The sequence below is a fragment of the Homalodisca vitripennis genome, chromosome 2 (genome assembly GCF_021130785.1).
Source record: "Homalodisca vitripennis isolate AUS2020 chromosome 2, UT_GWSS_2.1, whole genome shotgun sequence".
Classification (NCBI taxonomy): Eukaryota; Metazoa; Arthropoda; class Insecta; order Hemiptera; family Cicadellidae; genus Homalodisca; species Homalodisca vitripennis.
In genome coordinates, this window is record NC_060208.1 from 5,912,761 (window position 1) to 5,937,233 (window position 24,473).

Below are 24,473 nucleotides of genomic sequence, written 5' to 3' on the forward strand. Positions count from 1 at the left end.
TATCGTACCTTTCATACTTTGTATACAGCGGAGTGTTCCTACACTCAGTACACAACCGCCATGGTGGATTGTGTATCGTACCTTTCATACTTTGTATACAGCAGAGTGTTCCTACACTCAGTACACAACCGCCATGGTGGATTGTGTATCGTACCTTTCATACTTTGTATACAGCGGAGTGTTCCTACACTCAGTACGCAACCGCCATGGTGGATTGTGTATCGTACCTTTCATACTTTGTATACAGCGGAGTGTTCCTACACTCAGTACGCAACCGCCATGGTGGATTGTGTATCGTACCTTTCATACTTTGTATACAGCAGAGTGTTCCTACACTCAGTACACAACCGAAATGGTGGATTGTGTATCGTACCTTTCATACTTTGTATACAGCAGAGTGTTCCTACACTCAGTACACAACCGCCATGGTGGATTGTGTATCGTACCTTTCATACTTTGTATACAGCAGAGTGTTCCTACACTCAGTACACAACCGCCATGGTGGATTGTGTATCGTACCTTTCATACTTTGTATACAGCAGAGTGTTCCTACACTCAGTACACAACCGCCATGGTGGATTGTGTATCGTACCTTTCATACTTTGTATACAGCAGAGTGTTCCTACACTCAGTACGCAACCACCATGGTGGATTGTGTATCGTACCTTTCATACTTTGTATACAGCGGAGTGTTCCTACACTCAGTACACAACCGCCATGGTGGATTGTGTATCGTACCTTTCATACTTTGTATACAGCAGAGTGTTCCTACACTCAGTACGCAACCGTCATGGTGGATTGTGTATCGTACCTTTCATACTTTGTATACAGCGGAGTGTTCCTACACTCAGTACACAACCGCCATAATGGATTGTGTATCGTACCTTTCATACTTTGTATACAGCAGAGTGTTCCTACACTCAGTACACAACCGCCATGGTGGATTGTGTATCGTACCTTTCATACTTTGTATACAGGAGAGTGTTCCTACACTCAGTACACAACCGCCATGGTGGATTGTGTATCGTACCTTTCATACTTTGTATACAGCAGAGTGTTCCTACACTCAGTACACAACCGCCATGGTGGATTGTGTATCGTACCTTTCATACTTTGTATACAGCAGAGTGTTCCTACACTCAGTACACAACCGCCATGGTGGATTGTGTATCGTACCTTTCATACTTTGTATACAGCAGAGTGTTCCTACACTCAGTACACAACCGCCATGGTGGATTGTGTATCGTACCTTTCATACTTTGTATACAGCAGAGTGTTCCTACACTCAGTACACAACCGCCATGGTGGATTGTATATCGTACCTTTCATACTTTGTATACAGCAGAGTGTTCCTACACTCAGTACACAACCGCCATGGTGGATTGTGTATCGTACCTTTCATACTTTGTATACAGCAGAGTGTTCCTACACTCAGTACACAACCGCCATGGTGGATTGTGTATCGTACCTTTCATACTTTGTATACAGCAGAGTGTTCCTACACTCAGTACACAACCGCCATGGTGGATTGTGTATCGTACCTTTCATACTTTGTATACAGCAGTGTGTTCCTACACTCAGTACACAACCGCCATGGTGGATTGTGTATCGTACCTTTCATACTTTGTATACAGCAGAGTGTTCCTACACTCAGTACACAACCGCCATGGTGGATTGTGTATCGTACCTTTCATACTTTGTATACAGCAGAGTGTTCCTACACTCAGTACGCAACCGCCATGGTGGATTGTGTATCGTACCTTTCATACTTTGTATACAGCGGAGTGTTCCTACACTCAGTACACAACCGCCATGGTGGATTGTGTATCGTACCTTTCATACTTTGTATACAGCAGAGTGTTCCTACACTCAGTACGCAACCGCCATGGTGGATTGTGTATCGTACCTTTCATACTTTGTATACAGCGGAGTGTTCCTACACTCAGTACACAACCGCCATGGTGGATTGTGTATCGTACCTTTCATACTTTGTATACAGCAGAGTGTTCCTACACTCAGTACACAACCGCCATGGTGGATTGTGTATCGTACCTTTCATACTTTGTATACAGCAGAGTGTTCCTACACTCAGTACACAACCGCCATGGTGGATTGTGTATCGTACCTTTCATACTTTGTATACAGCAGAGTGTTCCTACACTCAGTACACAACCGCCATGGTGGATTGTGTATCGTACCTTTCATACTTTGTATACAGCAGAGTGTTCCTACACTCAGTACACAACCGCCATGGTGGATTGTGTATCGTACCTTTCATACTTTGTATACAGCAGAGTGTTCCTACACTCAGTACGCAACCGCCATGGTGGATTGTGTATCGTACCTTTCATACTTTGTATACAGCAGAGTGTTCCTACACTCAGTACACAACCGCCATGGTGGATTGTGTATCGTACCTTTCATACTTTGTATACAGCAGAGTGTTCCTACACTCAGTACACAACCGCCATGGTGGATTGTGTATCGTACCTTTCATACTTTGTATACAGCAGAGTGTTCCTACACTCAGTACACAACCGCCATGGTGGATTGTGTATCGTACCTTTCATACTTTGTATACAGCAGGTGTTCCTACACTCAGTACGCAACCGCCATGGTGGATTGTGTATCGTACCTTTCATACTTTGTATACAGCAGAGTGTTCCTACACTCAGTACGCAACCGCCATGGTGGATTGTGTATCGTACCTTTCATACTTTGTATACAGCAGAGTGTTCCTACACTCAGTACACAACCGCCATGGTGGATTGTGTATCGTACCTTTCATACTTTGTATACAGCAGAGTGTTCCTACACTCAGTACACAACCGCCATGGTGGATTGTGTATCGTACCTTTCATACTTTGTATACAGCAGAGTGTTCCTACACTCAGTACACAACCGCCATGGTGGATTGTGTATCGTACCTTTCATACTTTGTATACAGCAGAGTGTTCCTACACTCAGTACACAACCGCCATGGTGGATTGTGTATCGTACCTTTCATACTTTGTATACAGCAGAGTGTTCCTACACTCAGTACACAACCGCCATGGTGGATTGTGTATCGTACCTTTCATACTTTGTATACAGCAGAGTGTTCCTACACTCAGTACACAACCGCCATGGTGGATTGTGTATCGTACCTTTCATACTTTGTATACAGCAGAGTGTTCCTACACTCAGTACACAACCACCATGGTGGATTGTGTATCGTACCTTTCATACTTTGTATACAGCAGAGTGTTCCTACACTCAGTACACAACCACCATGGTGGATTGTGTATCGTACCTTTCATACTTTGTATGCAGTGGAGTGTTGAAATGAGCAGTGCAGTTGTAAACCCCACCAGTTGTGAAGTGAGATCTATGATAAGGTTTTTGTTGGCTAAAAATCACAAAGCATTTGAAAATTGTATTGCGCGTCTTAAGCTTCTGAGTGTTTGGCAATACCTCTCTGAGTTGACAGTTTGGCCATGTTTAAGAAAATCAACAAGAACCACTCTCTGAGCATCCCAAAACACAGCAGCCATGATTTTCCTTGCTGATAGTGTTTGTAGACACTTCCTCGGTTTCTTAGGCGAATGCGTGGTTCCCATCTTATTAACTGCGGTTTTGTTTTATAATTGATGGGCTTTACCTAATTCTCATCCATATGATGAGAGTTAGTTAGAAGTTAGTTGATATGATTGGTACCTTGGTTTCCACTTTTGTCGTAGTCTTCCAAAAATGTCAGTGCTGCAGCAAGTTTTTGGTCTTCCGTTAAGATTTTTGGAACCCACTTGGCACAAAATTTGTGGTATTCAAGTTTAACAACCATGTTTCGTAATCGTGTAAAGACGATTTTCACAGATTGTTTCGTTAATTTTCTCCACCAATTGATCATTCACAAGACTAGGCCTACCACTGCGATGCTCATTGTGAACACTGGTTCATCCATTTTAAAAATCAATACACTACTGCCTCACTCGGCCTGCACTCATTATTCCATGACTGTACACATGACAAATATGGTGATAAGTTTTGATTGGTTTGTAATTTTTCGCCAGCAGAATCCTTATCACAGATTGCTTTCTACAACTGGCGGGATTTTCAATTGCTGTGTCATGTTAAAACGTCTGTTACTTTCTGGACAGCCCTCGCACATTTTCAGAAATTTACACATATTGAAAGTCAAGAGTGTAAACACCTTATTCTTGACAATGTTAAGGTTCTAGATCATCTGAAAATTGTGGCTACGTATTCACTGGTATTAATATCATAAAAAAGGGATTAGTTCTTGACAGCATTAAATAATTATTCACTGGTATTAATATCATAAAAAAGGGATTAGTTCTGACAGCATTAAATAATTATTCACTGGTATGAATATCATAAAAAAGGTATTAGTCTGACAGCATTAAATAATTATTCACTGGTATTATTAATATCATAAAAAAGGGATTAGTTCTTGACAGTATTAAATAATTATTCACTGGTATTAATATCATAAAAAAGGGATTAGTTCTTGACAGCATTAAATAATTATTCACTGGTATTAATATCATAAAAAAGGGATTAGTTCTTGACAGCATTTAATAATTATTCACTGGTATTAATATAATAAAAAAGGGATTAGTTCTTGACAGCATTTAATAATTATTCACTGGTATTCATTTCATAAAAAAGGGATTAGTTCTGACAGCATTAAATAATTATTCATTGGTATTAATATCATAAAAAAGGGATTAGTTCTTGACAGCATTAAATAATTATTCACTGGTATTAATATCATAAAAAAGGGATTAGTTCTTGACAGCATTAAATAATTATTCACTGGTATTAATATCATATCATAAGAAAGGATTAGTTCTCAATAGCATTAAAAAAAGTTTATTTATTTACAGTTTACTGAACAGTACCAAATAGATGAACTTAATTTATTTTATTTGAACCATGACTATAAATTTAGAGTAAGGACAATGTGTACTCAGTACCGTTAATCATTACCTGCATATTCCATAGGATTAGATATCACCTATGTCCAAAGCCAATGGGGATGGGTAGTATAAAACTAGACAGGAAATTGGTTTCTCTTCAGTTGTGTTTTAAATCAAGTTTAATGTGAGTTACAGTTGTCCTAACATTATTAAAGTTTCGTTTTAAGTTCGTTATTGACAACATGTAATTTGAGAGGATAAAATATGAAAACATTCTGTTTTAAAAAGTTTAATTTGTCTTTGTATTCAAAAGTAAAAATCTAAGAATGATATTAAGCATACACGAAAATTATAAAACCAAAACAAAAATGGTGATACTATTCCAGTCATTCTTAAAAGAATAAAAAGTTGTATATAAAAATGGAATATTATTTGAAATTCAGCATAAATTTAGGAAAATTAACAAATACAAATACTCAACTAGAACACATAATACACCCAGCTGTTAATTGAAGAAGGCAAGTATTTGTAGCAATACATTAACTAATACATCTTATATAGATGTCAACTGATTATAAAAATTCCCAATAGAGAGAAAATAACAGTGTTGAAATAGATGATTAGAACTTTTGTTGTAATTAAAAATGATAATAGGAATGATGGTCAGTATCCAATATTCCTCAGCCTTGTTAAGCAAACATAATATCATTGCAGGAATCCATCACTTGGCAGATCTTGAGGATATTCGTGCAGGCGATACGGTAAGCAGTGATGGAAGGTACTCGTGCCGTAGCTGTGAAAAGACCTACAAGAACAAACACCATCTAAAACGGCATGAGAATTTTGAGTGTGGCCAGCAGAAACACTTTGGGTGCCCAATCTGCAGCAAGTATATGACGAGGAAATCCACTCTACAGGTGCATTTGAGGACAAAGCACAGTCTGGACGAACGGAGGATTTTGATTACTGACATGTCATTATGAGCAGACAAGACCTAGTCATGTTATATGTATTTTTGAAATACATTACATTTTTGGAGGAAACGTTTTTCAATTTAAAAAAATAAGAATTAGCAAATTACAGCAATACCTTTTTTGCTTTTACTCTAGATATTTGAAAACCAAGGTTTCATAAATCTGTTTGTAATAATTTCATAATTTTATATCATTCTGGAATTCCTCCTAATATGTGAAAGTAAATCCATTGTCTCATCTTGGAATACCTATCCATTCATTTCATTTATCAAGTTCTCAGTCGACCAGGAATTGAGGTAAGTCCACTGTACAGCTTACACTATTAATTGTTAGTGTTTAGATGACAAACATCCATGTTTACTTCTGTGTTGTAGGGTTTGTGGATGAGGTGCCGCTCATTGTTCCTGGTAAGAATGGATGGATGTGCGCTGTTTGCAACAAGAAGTACAAGAACAAGAACACACTGCAGAGACATCTGAAGTACGAGTGTGGAAAGCAAAAACTCTTCCAATGCCCCATTTGCAATAAAGCTATGACCAGAAAGGAGACACTTCAGACTCACTTGAGGATGTTGCACTAAGATGTCCTCTATCTTGGCAAGACGATTTTGTTTTTCTCACCCGTCTAAACAATTTTATCATTCATTAGTTATAAAATAAATTTTTGTTTACATAACTTATAGTTTTTCAATTTTTTTAAGCTTTTAATATCCATATTTTGTTGGCATTATAAAATGAAGCCTTCAATAATAACACACACACGCGTGTGTGTGTGTGTGAAAGTTTAATATCACAAATTTAGTTTCATTAGGCTTTTCAAAGTCAAAAATTCTGATAAGTATTGAGTGTTTAAGAGCGGTGGTTCTCAACCTGAGGAGCGTGCCCCCCTGGCAAGGCATAGAAGATTTTCAGGGAAGGCGTCAGTGTATAGGTATCACTTTGTTTACCGTGTGATTTCTGACGCTTGCATGATTTGTTAGACCAGTGAACAAACATAAAAATGTCACAGACAGGTTGTATTTTGCTGTAGTGTACAAAAAAATTGCCAAATCATTGCAAAAGAACAGGCTGTATAGTGAAGATTATATTAAATATGGATTCAATTTCATTGACAAAAACTGTTGTAATTTACTTCAGTGCATTGTATGCAATATTGTATTGAGTATTGTGCCATGTGACCTAGACGTTTGAAACCCTACTCTGCTAGAAGTTTTCAAATAGAAAACGAGAAAACTGTTGAAGATACATCTACGCTGCAATTAATCAACGAAGTTAAAGATCTTGTATTACGGCATTTGCTATAACTTAAAAATTAAATTGGACAGTATTTTCTAGATATTAGGACAGATAGTTGGCAATTTAAGTTGAAAAGAGATCCATTTAAAATCTAAAATCGATGTTGATGTACTTCCTGACCACATTCATGAAGAAGTGATTGACATAAAATTTGATTCTCAAGCATTGGGGGAATTTCAAATCATGGGTGTTGATGAAGATTTTTTGTGGAGTTATCTTCCGGTTTACCTGTAAGTTGTGGAAGCTGCAAAAATGTTAGTGTAATTTTCAACCACATAACTCTATGAGTCTGGATTCTTAACATTGGATTATCTGAAAATCGGGCAAGACTAGACGGTGGAAGTTACCTGTGATATGCTTGGAGTTACAACCAGATATTTCAAAAGTTGTAAAAAACAAACAATGATGATAACCTTATCACTAAGTTACAAAGTGATTGGCAACTTTTGGGTTTTTTTTTATAGTTCTGTGTTTCTTTGATTTATGTAAAAAAAATATTAGCAGCAATAATTGAAGACAAAGACTATATGTTCAAAAAGGTATTCGAGGTAACATTAAACGTTTTGTAAAATATTTAATTTTAAAACATACAAGTATATTAAACTCCCAATTATTATTATTAGGGATTGTTAAGGTTTTATACCTTAATCTACAAAACCAAATGTTACTACTTGTGTTGACCACATAAGGTGACTGTGGCAGGGGGTAGGGATGACCAAATGTAAATGTACTAAAGGAGGCACAAAGCCTGGAAGGTTGAGTAATCCTTTCTTAGAGGATATCGGTAAAAAAAGTTTTATAAAAATATGTAACCATTATTGTTAATGGCGGATGATAACACAATTTGTTAATAGTTCTTTTTTTACTATATGTTACTTTTCACAAACCGCTAAAGAAATGTTTATAACTAAAAGTAAGCACATTAAATATTTCAAATTATCATTTTATTATAATTATTATATGTGGTTCTAATGAAGCATTGTTTTTACACATGCATCGCTCGCTGTGTTCAGTCTTTCCTTATGTTGAAAGGTTTTTGAATCATTTAAAAGAAATTTTGACTTTGAAGAAAACTAAAGACACTTACTGATGAGAGTATGATTCAATTTATGTTTTTTATCATAAGTTTTTAAAAACACCTCAGAAATTTCAAGAATGGTGTGTGAAATGTGTAATTATCTTTTAACTGGGATATATTTTTATAAAGTAAAAGATATATTTTTTAAAGGTAGTTCTATACCTAAATAAAATATAATTTTATACAGTAGTATATTGAATTGTAACTGAGAATAATAACATAAATTACACTTACATTTAAGATCGAAATGTTATATATAGTTTTAGTTCTAAATCAATACTACTGAAGGAAATAATGTATAGTAGTAAATTTTTGTTAGCCATGTCTTAGAACTGGTTAATAAAACCTACGTAATAACATTTCCTCTGTGAGATTTACTATTTCCCATCATAATGGAAAAAAATACTTTTGAGTTTTTAATTATAAAATAATTGATAAACATAAATAATTAATGCTTTAATCCTTCAGATCTAAATTCAAAACATGACATTTCTGAAGGAAACAGGATTTTTCCGGACATTTGCCATCGTTAAGTGAAACAAGAAAACAGTAACACTTTTCTTGTTTCACTTAACGATGGCAAATGTCCGGAAAAATCCTGTTTCCTTCACAATCCTTCCATCGTCAAAAATAACCTTCAAACAAAGAAATGACATTTCTTAGCCGACAAGGGTTTGCTATAATGTAACACTTCTTAGAAGTTATCAGCTGTGTTTTTTTTTCAATGCTATCTATATTCACTGTGACAGCACTCCAATTAATTGTATCCATAGGTATATAAATGGCGGTAGTGAGTAATCAATCACCCCTTGTACCACGCAGGTTCGACTGAAGTTCGTTACTCTTGCACCAACTGTCGTAAACACTACAAGAATAAAAGTCACCTCAAGAGACATGTCCAGTTTGAGTGCGGACAGCAGAAACACTTCCAGTGTCCCGTCTGCAACCGCTCTATGACCAGGAAGCAAACTCTTCAGATCCATTTGAAGATGATTCACCAAGTTGAACTTGAAGACTTCAGTGCAGCAGACGTTTAGCCCTGAAGGTCTGATATTGACTCTTTAAAAGTTGGTGGTGTTTCAAATTTATCGTGTATTCAGATGAATTTATATTTTTATTGATCTAAGTAATTAACTTTTGTGATATTTGATTTGACTTTTGAGTACATTAGAAATATTATGGTTTACCCATTGATGGGTAAATCTTGTTCACTTTTAAATAATTTTAATTGGGTTAATATGTAACAATTCTATAAATATTCTTAACCATTAAACGACAAACATTTTAACGTATGCTTGGTTGTTGTTAATCTTGCAGATCCGATTTGTAAATTTTCACAATGATTTAAAAAGACTGTAACAATTCCAATTATGCGTAATCGTTACCGAAATAGGTTTTTAGGAATATAGTCATTGCTTTAAATAAATTAGATTGTTATAAACTAATTTTATGTTTATTGATTAATAGGTTATCTGTGTCCTGACTGTGGACGATCTTACACGCTCAAATCAAATCTGAGACGGCATATTCGTAGTGAGTGTGGAGGCAACAAGAGTTTCTTCTGCGATATATGCTCGAAGGGATTTACTCGTCGCACTACGGTGGAATATCACAAACGAGTATACCACGTGACGTCAAACTGTTAATTCTTAATTTTGGTAAATTGGAAGGTGATTTATAATATTTTTGTCTGCCATTTGTTGTTAATTATACCCGGGTGTACATTAACGTAGAGGGGAAAAAATATATGAAAGTTTTTGAAGGTTAATTTTAGTTTTTTCATTTTTTAAGGAAGTGAAATATTTTAGTTCATTTTCAGTGTATTACATTTATTTCAACCATTAGAAGACGTTATTTGGCAGTCAGTTTTATATTGGACTTGCAGCACCCCGCAATATACAACCACTTTATTATCCTTCTTAGGCATTTCTAGTTAAACTAGTTCCACCTCCAAACTTGTTTTAAAGAAATAAGTTTTAGTCAGAAAATATTATTATTACACAAATGTATGCAAGAATATAAATATTGTTTGTTTTCAGAAAGAATGTTTTCTTAAAACGTATTTCAAACCTCTAAGACTGTTTGTTTGGGTTCTAATAATTTCTCTATTACAAAATACTTAGAAATAGAATATTTGGTGCCACGAGTCCAAATAGCATAGGAAATACTTTAATAGAATACAATTTATTTTTCAAACTTTTAGGCGACAATGCATAGAAAAAAGGAATTGATATGACACAAAACAGTTTTATACTGATCACTAGACTTGCCCTTGGAGTTTGTCGAGTGTATTGCACAAATACACTTGTACTTAGAAACAATTGACTGGTTATTGGCTGAAAACTAAGTAAATAATAAATTAACAATGTGGCCTATATCATTGTAGAACACGAGTACATGATAATAGCATACAGGCAGCTGTTGAAAAATACTATGTTTTAGCTACAAAATGAGGGTGGGTAGTTGAGAGGCCTTGGCAGACCTAACTCCGCCTCTTTAATAAAGGCATTTTTCATTTCATTTCAAATTGGAATGTGTATTGAGTTTTAACAGTGTCATTTAAAGGTTTGCTGTGATTACACTAAACTGTTTTTGGTTGAGCTTAATAAGTGCCTAAACTCGTTGGAAATTAGCTTAATTACATTTATTTTCCAGAAAACGAGGAGTGTGACTTTTGTTTTAATATTTGAAGGGTTTAATATACAAATATATTTTTATAGAAAAGTGTGTTATTTTATACTTATTTACTCCTTTTAAAAATTCTGTGTTTTAAGATAATGTGGAAATTACATGAAAAGAAAGGTGAGACACATCAATTTATTCCTTTGAGCATCCAAGTTTTATTTAGCTTTCATATTACCTTTCTCCTGTATGTAAGAAACAAAATACGATAAAAATGCATCATTTTACCCAAACATACATTTTGAAAATTACTGATTTTTTAAAATTTATGTACAGTGATCATATCAGAGAGACATTTTCATAAAGACCCTTTTTCTTTTCAACCCTAACATACTGCAATACTTAAATAGATTAGGAATATATGTTTTTAATGCATATTTGTTAAATACTGTTTCTCAATACCCCTTTTTACCATCTCATATTTTTCTGTTGGTTTCATGATAATAAAAACAAAACGTTAATCACTAAAAGTTTAGACTGAGCTGACTGTTACCTGTTCACAGTTGCTATGGCAACGGGCGAGTTCGTGTGTCCGGGGTGTCGGAAGGTCTACAGGTATAAGACTACGCTCGTCCGACATCTCAGATTCGAATGTGGAAAGGAACCCCAGTTCAACTGTACCTTCTGCACCTACAGGGCGTCTCAGAAAAATAACCTGACACGGCATGTGCGCCTTGCCCATGCTGAAAAGTTCCTTGCAGCAATGACACTTGAAGGCTGTAAAGTGTCAGCGAGAATTTGAAGCAATTTATTTTTAGCAGTACTTGTTGGTTTTAAAACCTAATATAGGATAGGAACAAACAGTAATTATATACTTTGTTAATTAAGATTGCCACAACTCAGAAATATCCAGACAACTAGTAATTCCGTGCTGGGAATTGTTTTGACTTAATGTCAACTTAATGGAGAAAAACTAGAGGAGTGAAAATTACTTATTAATTAAGTTGCATCCTACATTCTGTAAAATAAACATCAGATGGTAATATTTAATTGAACAGAATTATATAATTTACTAAATATTTTTGTAATTGACAATTTTTCTATCAGAAGAGTAACATTGCAAATATCACAATAGTCCACTGTAAGCTTACTATTTTAAATTTATGTAAACGTCCATATCTGTAAAAACTCATGTGCATTTAGTAAGTTTTTTTATTTATTATATTTAATAAAGGTATCTATAACATTTATAAATATTTAATTTGTAATTCTTTTATTAATAAAATATAATGATATTTGGTCTAATTTATTGCATTAATGTATCTTTGAAAATCTTTTCTTCAAATAAAAAAACAGTTTTAGAAAATATGTGTATAGTTTTTCTTCTATCATTTTAATTTATGAACTGAATTCACTCTTAAGACAAAAATATAACATATGGTATTAACGAATGTGGTTCTGAGTGAATAACATCAATCTATCGAACCGAATGCAATTAATTCAGTTTGCAGGATTTTGGGTTACTGGATAGGAATCATTTCCCTGAATATTAGGTATATTATTTATCAAATTCTCTGTAAACAATGAAATTTAGTAAACAAATTGAATGTATTAAGTCATGCAAGTGGGAAGATGTTTGAATAAAAATGAAAACTCATCTTTCGTTGCAGACACTTTAAATTCACTTTTTGCATCGTGGAATAATCGTGACACAAAGGGTGAACCACCTATCACCGTGCCAGAAGACATGAGCTGTGTGCGCTGTCGGAAGGTATTCACGATCAAGGGGAACCTTCGCAGACACGTGTTGTACGAGTGTGGACAACCGCCACGCTACAAGTGTGAGCTTTGTGGGACGACCACTACACGGCGCAACACACTGCGCCGCCACAAGCGTGACATACACAGGATTTACACTGACTAACACAACAAGGTCGATGGTTCCCTCATTATATTTTCCATATTGATAAATAATTTTTGTCAACTTTGAATACTACACAATATTTCTCACATAATTATTTGTGTTATTATGAATATCATTAACTATATTACTTTGCCAGTCTAATCATGTATTTGGCAACTAATTATTTTATAATTACTAATCATTTTAAGTTAGTAGTCTGTATGGTATTTTACTTTTTTCATTTTTTAAATTTATTTACATATGAAATATTGTATTGTCACTTTAATTAATTTTACTTTTAAAAAGTCTGGCTATGTTTATTTTGTAAATTACTTACAATCAAAACTAGTTTTGTATGTTCATACGTATCAGTTTATTTAATTTTTAACTGTTCATGTGATTGGTTTAATTTTGTGACAATATCATTAATTAATAAAGTACTGATGCAGTATATGTTTATCTATTCATAATACAGGTTTTCTTTATTGAATTTAGCAAAAATTAGGACAAGTAATGCAGTGGAAGAGACTTTTAATTTAGGATTTAGAACCTAAGGATGTCCAATTCCGAAATAAATAAATAATTTATTTTTTATCGACTATTCTTTCTGTACCCATTAATATTGAAATTTAAAGACTAACTAATTTTAAATAGAGATAATAAAACATATACGCACACCGTTTACAAGCCTTGCGTAAAGGTGGGTTCGATTATCAACTGCAGTGTTCATGAACCTCTCTACTAATTGACATTTTAAAAGTTATATTCAGAGTCAACGTAAAGAACAATTTATATACAGATTGAATAAAAACCTGAGTTAGATAACATTAAAAAATATATCTTTCCTTATTTCTTCTTAACTCTACATAAATCTAGTTAATGTACCATCTAAAACGGTCAAATTAATAAGATATAAAAGAGAATAACCCGAAATGGCAGTATAATATGAGATGTAAGCTCTAATCTAATTAATATGAAGTTGAAATAATTTAATATTTTATTTTAGCAAAATAAAAACGTGCTTTTTAAATATTTTGCAATGTACTTAATTTAAAAAAATAAAAAGTGACCTATTTCTTAGAAATTTGATCTTTAACGATTCTAATTATGTCTTTTGGTAAAATACAAACATTATTCGAAGTGAAACAAATGATTTCTAAGGAGAGAGATGCTTACTTCAAATTAGACTAAAAATAGTGTAGAAAATTAAAAGTGTATACAGCATTGCTTTAATTTTGATGTCCAATAGAAGCGTGCAAGCAGTCCTGCGGATAGTGGGCAATATTTTGGTAATTCAAGCATGAATGCTTAAATGCAAAGCCACATCCAGCGTGAGTGTCTATATTTAGAAATATAAAATGTCATATGATAAGAAATATTAAAATAAAACCTGGAATGTGTCAGCAAGTACGTGCTGTAGTTGCTGGCATATTCAAGTTTATACATTTAATGACGATACTATATTTCTTCAATTGGATGTATTGTAGGAGAAATTTAAGCTCAAATAGACATTAGAGCTGTAAAACTATAAATACATTTCATGACTATGCATAGTTTTGAGTACATTTCCTGGAACAGACTTGGCAAGTAGTAGGCTATATTGATCATGGATTGTTCTATACAGCGTGTGACGGGATAGCAGTGTATCACACATGTCCTCGGTGTCCCAAGCAGTTCAAGTACAAGAATAACATGATGCGCCACCTGCGCCTGGAGTGCCACAAGGAACCTAGTTTCACCTGTGACAGTTGCGCACGTCGCTTCACACAGAAAAGCAGCCTCATACGCCACCAGGTGTGGATGCACAGAGCACTTCAAGACAATGAAATCGTCTAAAACTAATTGTATGTCAACAAAAATTATTTTCGATGTACTTCTGTGAAGCAATTTCAATAAAGTGTATTTTTTGTAATAATATTTGTTAATAAATAATCATTATGTCTTTCTAGTCCAATGAAAAAATATTATTAACTTCCTACCTAAATCTTTAATAAAAAGTTAGTCCAAGTCTTTTTCATTCTAATAGCCTTAATCAAAAGTGATGATTGTAATGTAGGAGCACAATAAATATGATTCTTCATATTTCAAAATAATTATTCAGAGTTTAGCAGCAAAAAAAAAAAAAAAAAAAAAATTAATATTAGGTCTTTCTAGGTTCAAATCATTATTATAACACCAGATAAGCTTACTTTCCCCTGTCACAGGTTAGAAATGTCCATAAAACGATGTTCTTTAATCAAATTACTTGTACGAAGGAAGAATAATTTGAAAAGTTGAAGCTAAACTGTGAGTACCTGGTGATTGACCCTAATATTGTATGTACTCTGAACTGTGAGTACCTGGTGATGACCCTAATATTGTATGTACTCTAAACTGTGAGTACCTGGTGATGACCCTAATATTGTATGTACTCTAAACTGTGAGTACCTGGTGATGACCCTAATATTGTATGTACTCTAAACTGTGAGTACCTGGTGATGACCCTAATATTGTATGTACTCTGAAAAACCACATTCAGTATGAAATGATTTATCTCTACCATTCTTTTGTAATATGTATGGTATTTTTTAATATGTTTTAAACTCTTGACATGATTCATACTATACTTATGCATGTTTAATGAATAAAGAGGTTTCTATTCATTAAGACTCACTCTCCTACTTCACATGTCTGCTCATGAGATTCATTGTCAGTTACAGATATACTAGACCCAGAGGAAGGTTTCAACTGCAACCAGTGCCCGAAGGTCTACAAGCACAAGAAACACCTTCAGAGGCACCTGAAGTACGAGTGTGGGATATCCCCGCAGTTCGCGTGTTCCGTCTGTAATAGACAGTTCAAGTATAAGGACAAACTGTCTCGTCACGTTCTCTGTGTCCACGGCGCTGTTATAGTCGCCGCAGAGACAGAGAGTTTTATCGGTTAACGATTCCCACAAGAGAAATAAATTAAGAGGCAACCATTTCAATAGTAGGTTTTTTGCATTAGTATAGTTATTTTTTAATCTGATTGTTTTTAATGAAAGTGTTTTCGCTTTTATGACCTTTTTTACAATTAAACACACTTTTTTATATTTTACTAAGTTTATTTTATGCACAACACTCTTAAGATCCTTTGCTCCATAGTTGACATCAGAGGGAAGCAATACTGAACCAGCTGTAACATATTTTATTAACCCTTACACTGACGCTCTGTCTCTGCAGGTCATCTGAGAATTCCTCTAATGTATTTTGAGTTATTGTGGAAATATGTCTTCAATCATGCATAGTTAAAACAATTATTTCTTCAAGCTCACTTTGTGAGCTGAACTGCAGACTTTTGTATAGATGACAATATCATATCACTATTTTCTATTGCCTGATATAGTGACTTCTTACAACTGACTTACTACTGTGTTAGTTGTACACTTTACCCTGTTTGCAATAGGGACTACAATAAGAATGTAACCTCTTCTGAAGTAAAAGAGAGCTGTTGTTTGGTTCTGTTCTGATCCAAACTGCATATTTTGTATTGAGACAGTTTGATAACATAAATCTGTTAAAGGCTGGAAGCTGGACAGTACCGGAGAGGAGGGCCTGACAGCAAGGTTTATCTGCCCTCGGTGTCAGAAGATGTACAAGAACAAGGGCCACCTCGCACGCCATCTCAAGTTCGAGTGTGGAAAAGACCCAAAGTTCGAGTGCTCGATATGTCAGAAGCCGTTTAAAAGGAAAGACCTCCTCAACAGGCATTTTGCAAATGTTCACAGCGAGGAGTATTTGAAAATGTTGCCTTGAAGTGTTCCGGTCTTCGTCACCTTGTTCAATAATTATATTGTATGTTAATTTGATCAGTTAAAATGTGTGAGAAATAAAAGTATTGTTGGGATTTTATTAAACTTTAAGTACAATTTATACTTTTCCCTGCTATGTCACTTATTGCAAGTGTTAACAGTCATAACGATAAAAAAAATACATAGCTATTGAACTTATTCTGAGGTTGATTATTTTTGAAGAGTGCTACACCAGCACATTGAAAAAATGTAATACATTTACATAGTACATATTTTACAATATACATAACTTATTAGACATATTTACAGGTAATGGAAACATAGTAATGGTACGAATTAAAAATCAATATATAAACATATTAAACATCAATATATAAACTATATATATATATATATATATATATATATATATATATATATATATATATATATAGTACAATATATTTTGAAAAGATACTTAAGACCATTATTAATTTGCATTTTTTAAACCTAATGGTCTTAAGTATCTTTTCAAAATATATTGTACTATTAGCATTTGTATTTATTATTAAATATTTTTGTTGAAATGCCTTATTTTGAACAGTAACCGTATAAAAGCTGAGAGGAGTAATATTAGGAGCTTTAAAGGAAATTATGTTTTTAAGATTATTTCATATTTGGTAATTGTTTTTATTTATATCATTATGTTGTATGCCAGATATACTTTTGTGGTTTGGTGTAAAACTGATTTTGTGTTGTAGTGGCTTCAGAGTGTTTTTTTTTACAAATGCTTGTTTTAGACTAATATTTGCTTTAGTGATGGTAACAGTTTTTGCAGTTTGGAAAACAAAATGTTTTACAATGGTTATTCGATTTATACTTAATCAATATAACTGGAACTGAAGAATGACTTTTATGTTATACTAACTTGTATTCTCTTGTGTTTTGGATCACCAAATATTACTGTCACACAAAATAGCCTTAGTTTTTTTAATTGCCTCATAAATTTTTTAAATAGTCTATATGAATCTTTTTAGTAATATATTTAGATTTTAGGTTCCTTAAGAAGCCTTTGCAATTAAAATGTTATGATGATTTGTATTTTCTAAAGGGAAAAAGAGTCTTGAACTCATTTCAAATTGGGTATAAAAATAACACGTGTTTGCGCCTTAGTTGATGACGTCCGTATTTTGCAGTGCCTGGTCTGGAGCCCATATCGACACTGCACTCTCCGAAGACAAAGGAGTACCATGCATTCGCTTGCAGTCGCTGTATGAAGACCTACAGCTACAAACAGGATCTTCAGCGCCACCAGCGGTTCGTCTGCGGGAAGGAACCTCAGTTCCAATGTCCCCTGTGCCCCCAACGCTGCAAACTCAAGTATAACCTGCGGACTCACATCGTAAACAAACATGGCGACCAAGTGCACTCTTTAGAAGTCAGCGGGATCTTTGCTAAGAAAACGTCTCTTTGAATGAGTTTTGATATGAATTATTTTTGTAAAACTGAAACAGATTACGACCTTGTTCCTGTGATGTAATGAATGGCATCTAAAATATTTTGACTGCACAAGAGTGAAATAGTCTCTGACTTGTTTATTGCAAATCTATAGCCTATATTTTACTAAAAACTAATTTTACTTGAAATCTGTACATTTGTAAATTATTGAAATGTTGGATTTTAGCGAAGTAGATTTTTGTATTGGTGCCAACAGTGCATCAAAAGTAGAATTAAATTTATTTTTGCATAGTAATGGATTATATTTTTAGTGAAACAATCACAGTAAATACGGGTTTAAATGATAACTGTGTAGAATATATGAATAGCAGAATGTATTTTGATAATAAATACATTTTACTCTATAATGGACTTTGTTTTACTACATTGATCATGGTTTAACTCGCATCTGTTTTATTGTTACCATGATGATTAAAGTAGTTAATTCAGCATAAGGAAATGTCCCATGTAGGCACCAGTAAGATAATGTGGATTAAGCTTGTTAGTAAAAAAATTAATTTAAAAAATCTGTTCCATTAACGTATAATATAAAAACAGTATTATCATTATTTTTCAATTCCTAAACTTCATTACATTATGAGAATAATTGTAAATGATTTTTAAATATAAAATAATGTTATATTAATAGTTATTTTATTGATAAACATTATAAATAAAATTTTAACAATACATGATTTAAAAAAATTTGTTTGAATGGAATATTATTTTTATTTTTAGTTTAAAGTAATAACCTGTATATATAATTTTGGTTGTAACGTGGCAAAAATTCATGATGTCCGAACTGCCACTGCAGGATGGCTGTACGTCTGTGACGACTGCGGGAAGATGTACCAAAGTGCTCACTCTGTGCGCAGACACCGTCGCTACCAGTGCAACAAGGAACCGTCCTTCCAGTGTCCGCACTGCCCTCGGCGCTGCAAACTGAAGAGCAATCTACAGAAGCATGTAGCCAACATGCACAGTCAACATGCACGTCTAAAAGAGTGAAATCGCTCAGAACCCATTGATTTATAAAAGCGTATCTTGCAGAAGTGCCCAACTGTATGTATGCTAGGCTGAGTATGGCCGTAAACGGACTGATTTTACCAATTTTAACATACTTATGCAGTCGAGAAATATTTAGATAATAAAGATTATTTTTTTTATGTCCTTGTTTCAGAGAAAAGAACATATTTTAATGATATATTCTTTAAAGATTTTGGTTAGATTTGTATTACTTATTACACGTCTGATGCTTGATAAAATAAAACAAACTTCATCGCTAAAAGTCCTGTTTCAGAAGATATCAATGATTGATTTTGAAATTTGGATACATTGCAATTGAAAGTAATGTAGAGAATAAAAAAATACTTTCATTTTGATGACAACGGGTAAGTGTTAATCTAAAGTATCCTCAGATAAACTGTCAATTTCTTGTAGTTTTTAAATTCTTTATATTTTTAAAATCTGTGAAGTATTGTCTATAAAGCAAACTTTATAAAAAACTGAAGAGGTTTCTATTATCCATTTAACCTACCAATATTTAGATAAAAGTATATGTATCACAAATGTGTGATTGTGATTTTGTGTAAAAGTACAATTTATGGGCTCAGATGTTCAGGTTTAGACATTCTAGCAAACACTGATACCACAGCTAAGTACAATTTCTAGTAAGTAGAGCGAGTAAGTTTGCCATATTTAGGGACTATTTATTTTTAATTATAAATTTTTCCTTGCACACTGATCATAAGTTTCCTGGAAAAGATAAAGTTTCCTGTTCCTTACTGCTTAATACTATGTCATCAACATCTTTTTAGAAATTATCATTTAATATTCCTCTCTGTTGTGATATTTGGAGTATCTACGTGTATATTTCCATCTCATCTTTGACTTTCTACATTCATGTTGCTCATGATTCTCTTTACTTTACATCTATTGTCATATACCATACCCGTAATAGGTATGTGTTTCTATAAACTTTTATTTCCATACGCAACTCTTGTTTCTTATCTTTTATCCTCATTACTATCTTTACCTATTCCTTTTACACTTTCTTCATCGTACAAAATGTCTTTCCAAATATCCTTCTTTGTAATATTTCTTTTGTGTCTATTGTATTTGTTCTTCTTCATCATTGTTGATTCCTTAACCCTTTGGCTGCCAGCGGCCGATATTTTCGGCCGGGTAAGACTAGCTGAAAACTGCCATCGGCCGATATTTTCGGCCGGTTAAGACTAGTTGAAAACTGCCAGCGGCCGAATTTATCGGCCTCTTCCTTTTGGCTTATAGCGCAGCTATTTAACCACCAATGTAATTCTTATAACATAAAAATAATAGCTAAAGAGTGTTTTTAATAAAATATCAGTTATTACGAAAATCTTACTTTATATAGTACGCCATGTAGAAGAACGACGTAATTGTGTGGCTGTTGGTCTGTTGCGGACCTGCCGGCTGCCGATGCCATTGACAACAATATCATATCAACAATATCATGTAAAATAATCTGTAGTTTCATAGTTCATAGTGTTTTTACTCGGAAAAAGCAATTTTTATTGCCATTGTTTCTCTTCAATTTTCTGTATCCAACTTCATTTGTAAGTATAATATTATAATTTATTTTCTAACTTTAAAGGCTCTTTGTAACTATAAAACCTATTTATTAGTTTAATTTTCTTCCAATAACAACATCAAAAAGAGAATTTAGAGTAAGACTAGTAATGTTTACCAATTCAAGCAAGTATTTGGAACCACATTGATAAAATTATGAAAATATGAAAAAATTTGTGTTGCCGCGGTGATTTAGTGTTATAATCATTATAACTTTATTTTCCAATATTTTTTTGTAATTTTTTGAACATTGACTCTCAATGACATTGTAAACATAAAACAAACATTTATTTCCTCCCATTATAGTATTTATAAGGTGTTTTGCAATACAAAAAAAACTTTTTTGAACATTTTTTAAATTTAATTAATTAATTAATTTATTTAAATAGTTTAATTAATTTGAAGTGGTTTTCAAAGTTATATAAGTTATAGTAAATTTCATTACGTTCAAAACAAAACAAAAATCATGATCCCAGCTAGTTAAAAAAGAAAGTTATTATCGTTTTTGGTTTACCTATGCGAAATGCTCATTTTAAGCCTGGCAGTACAGGTAGGCATATAGTAGTTTGGCTTGGCAGTCTTCAGATACAGGTAACTTAAACTGCCTGGCAGACTTTAAACATAAAATACAAATATAGCATGGCAGCCAAAGGGTTAAATCTTTGGTTTACTTAACCCCTTTTCGATACATTTATTCTTTACCATTTCAGCTTACTCATCTACAAGTATTATATAGGGTACTCCTGTACTAGCTATTGTTCCTAAGTCTTAGCGAATTAAGAAATATCATATTTAAAATGTCAAAATCTCCTACTTAAGTTGTACAATTAGATGTTATTTCTCTGATGTATGCAGTGAGGTGTGTGCCCAAGAATGAAGGACAACTGTCAGCTGTTAAGGCTGCACTAGTCAGATGATGTGAACTTACATTGTTATTGTTGTTTTATTGTTGATACTTTATTTAGTTAACTGTTACTTGGTCATGTTTTGCTAACTTTTGTATGCTGGCTAATTTCACAAAGAAGAATATTGTTATTTTCGTTTCTTTTATGGACTCATCACAGACAACTATTTATATTTAGTTAGTTTCTTTCAATGCCGTATACCACCTCGTACCTTACCTTGTTGCATTCTTCATTACTTCCTAATCATCTACTGTCAAGTTTTACAAATTTCCAGACTTATCTTTTTTGAAGAACACAAATCCAAGATTATTTCATATGTGCAGTTTGTGTGTAATTACTATTAGTAGTTATGCCACACTACAAATTGGTTTTTAATGTTTAGAAATTTAATTCATTAGTAATAAAAATAACATTGGTAAACATTAAATAATCAATTAATGACAACTCTATCTTTAGTCCTTCATGTTTTTACAAACAAGTCCAAGTGATTGACATAATAAAAATTAAAAATCTCATAAATATTGAAGATTCCATCTGTGTATGTAAGTAGTTGTAAGTGCAGTATTTTTAGAGTTGTTTAAATATTAGGCTGTGATCGTTTTATTTATTTGGAATCAAGAATAAGCCAATACATGGTGTATAGAAATAACAAACTAGACCTTATATATTTTAGTAAGGCATTAAATATATTTAAAAAAGTACATTTCTTTTATTCTTGAGTTGTAACCCTACAAATAAAAATAAAAAATTTAGTTACACTTTCCATGAATTTGTATGCATTGACACTATGTATTTTTTTAAGTTAAATTTGCAGAATTTGAAGATTTTTACTTTGATGATTTTGAAGAATCGGTTGGTGAGTATTTATAAATCAATTGTGTTATGAAATATAAATACTATACCTAAATTATTTTAATGCAACATGCGAGTTCATATTCAACTCGATTTTCAATAGTTATTGGAGTATAGGATACGTAGTGTTATATCTATTTGAAGTTTAACATCAACTGTTACTGTTTACAGTGACAGAAGTAGTGAAATTAACAGCAAGCAAGATGCCAGGGCAGCATACATGCCATATCTGTGCGAGGGTGTACAAGTATCGACGAGGCCTACAGCGACACTACCGGCTGTTACACGCAGCGTACTGGTCGACTGTGCTGCCCCTGGTGGAGACTGTGCATACTGCTAGGATGTCCAAGAGAAGTAGTAGGGGTTCTGGCGAGTTGGAGGAATCTATGAGTGAGGACTCTGTGCAGTAAGAAGAGTACGCTGTTTGTTGCTAGTGTTTTACATGTCTACAAACAGCGAGAAAATCTATTTCTATGTGGAAAAAATTAGTATTTAAAAATAAAACAAACGAGAGTCAGTCAAAAAGTTCATGGGTAAATAAAATGAATGAACTTTATTTTCTTCAGAGTACTTCCTTGGGAAGCTGTTCATTTTACCCATGGGTTTCTTTTGCCGCTAGAAAGATCCGTCATTCAAGTTGATTCTTCGCTTTCAAGGCCTTCTTTATAGAAACTGAAAAAATATGCTCATTGTATTTTTTTTGGCTCAGAAATTTTGACTCAAGAACTTTTTGAGTACCTCTTGTATTATTACAATTAGAACTCTAAGAGTTTATTTTTAATCAAAGGATATAGTAGTTACTATTTTCTTTGTTTACATGTACTAATTTTTCAAATGTATTAAACTTAAAAAAGATCTGGATCTGGAGTTGTATAATGTCAAAAAATGAGGTACTATTGAAGTATTCAAGGTATAATTATTATATTTAATATAACAGCTTTCAGTCTTTTCACATACATTGTTATTATATTTGTTGTTTTCATGTGTTTCACAAAATATCAGGTATTTTAAGTCTTTGGTCAATTTTAACCGATTCCCCTTTTTTCCATTATATTATTACTTTGTAAATCAGAATGCTGATTTTCTGTGTTACTTTAAGTGGAAGAGATGACTTTTTTGTACTAACTCCGCCTCTATAAATAAAGGTATTTTTCGTATAATTAACTTTTCTCTATTTTAGAAAAAGATATCTTGTGTAAATTTTCCGCATACATTTAAATTTTAAGTAAGACATTTTGCACAAATTAATTTTTACTAAATTAACATTTTTGGGATCATTAATTAGGGTGTTGACTATCTCAGCATCCAAATAAACAATGTGGTTTGAGTAACTCCATTTGTTCTTATATTAAACAATCTGGGTTGATGAGTTAAGTAGCTTTAATAGCCATTCTGCGTGCAAAGTTGTCACGATTTTCATACATTTTATTAATAAAACAGCATCCCCTTTTCTTAAAAAGAGAAACCATACATTAAAAACTAAATCTAAATTGTATCATCTAATTGCATATGTACATTTTTTTTGTTCAATTTCTCAAATACATTGATAAGTCATATTCTCCTTTGCCATAAATTGGCTTTGGTAAGGAATTCTTGGAGTTCAACCTGTTACCTTAAAGCGCTTCCAGTCCTGTTTTTGTGAAAACAATTTACAAAATTTGACTGTTATTTAATTAAGGGTTCCTTTAGTGTAATCAAGGTTTCTGAAATGTTTCAATCACGCATACTATATCATTAAATAAAAACAAAAGTAAAGAAAAATATTTTAATTGATTTAAAGTGATCTTAATGGTTTCATAAGTAGGCTAAAGAAACATTATATATTGATTTGTAACAAAGAATTTCATAGTTTTTGTATATTTATCTCCTAAGATACCTCACAAATGCTCATAAATTGCCTATGTTTGACATAAACTACGCAACAATTATGAAACCTAATAATCCCCAGTTTTGTCATTCTGTGCAACCGACGATAAACCAAAATTTTAGTTTTAGTTAGTTAATATTAATGTAAGTGCTTGTTTAATGCTAATTTCTAATCTTAGATTGACCCTTTTTCTAGTCATCGTA

The 24,473-nt window shown here is 33.1% G+C and overlaps 1 protein-coding gene and 1 long non-coding RNA gene across 6 annotated transcripts in view; one reads left to right on the forward strand and one right to left on the reverse strand.

The window, feature by feature from the left end:
- The window catches only part of LOC124356129 (longitudinals lacking protein, isoforms A/B/D/L-like), a 605,681-nt gene that overhangs the window by 472,328 nt on the left and 108,880 nt on the right, over positions 1–24,473 (forward strand). The window lies entirely within an intron of this gene.
- LOC124356150 lies at positions 18,745–20,893 on the reverse strand. Its single transcript, XR_006921818.1, has 2 exons — positions 20,423–20,893; positions 18,745–18,981 (listed from the first exon to the last, which is right to left on the reverse strand). It is a non-coding gene; the product is annotated as an uncharacterized LOC124356150 (long non-coding RNA).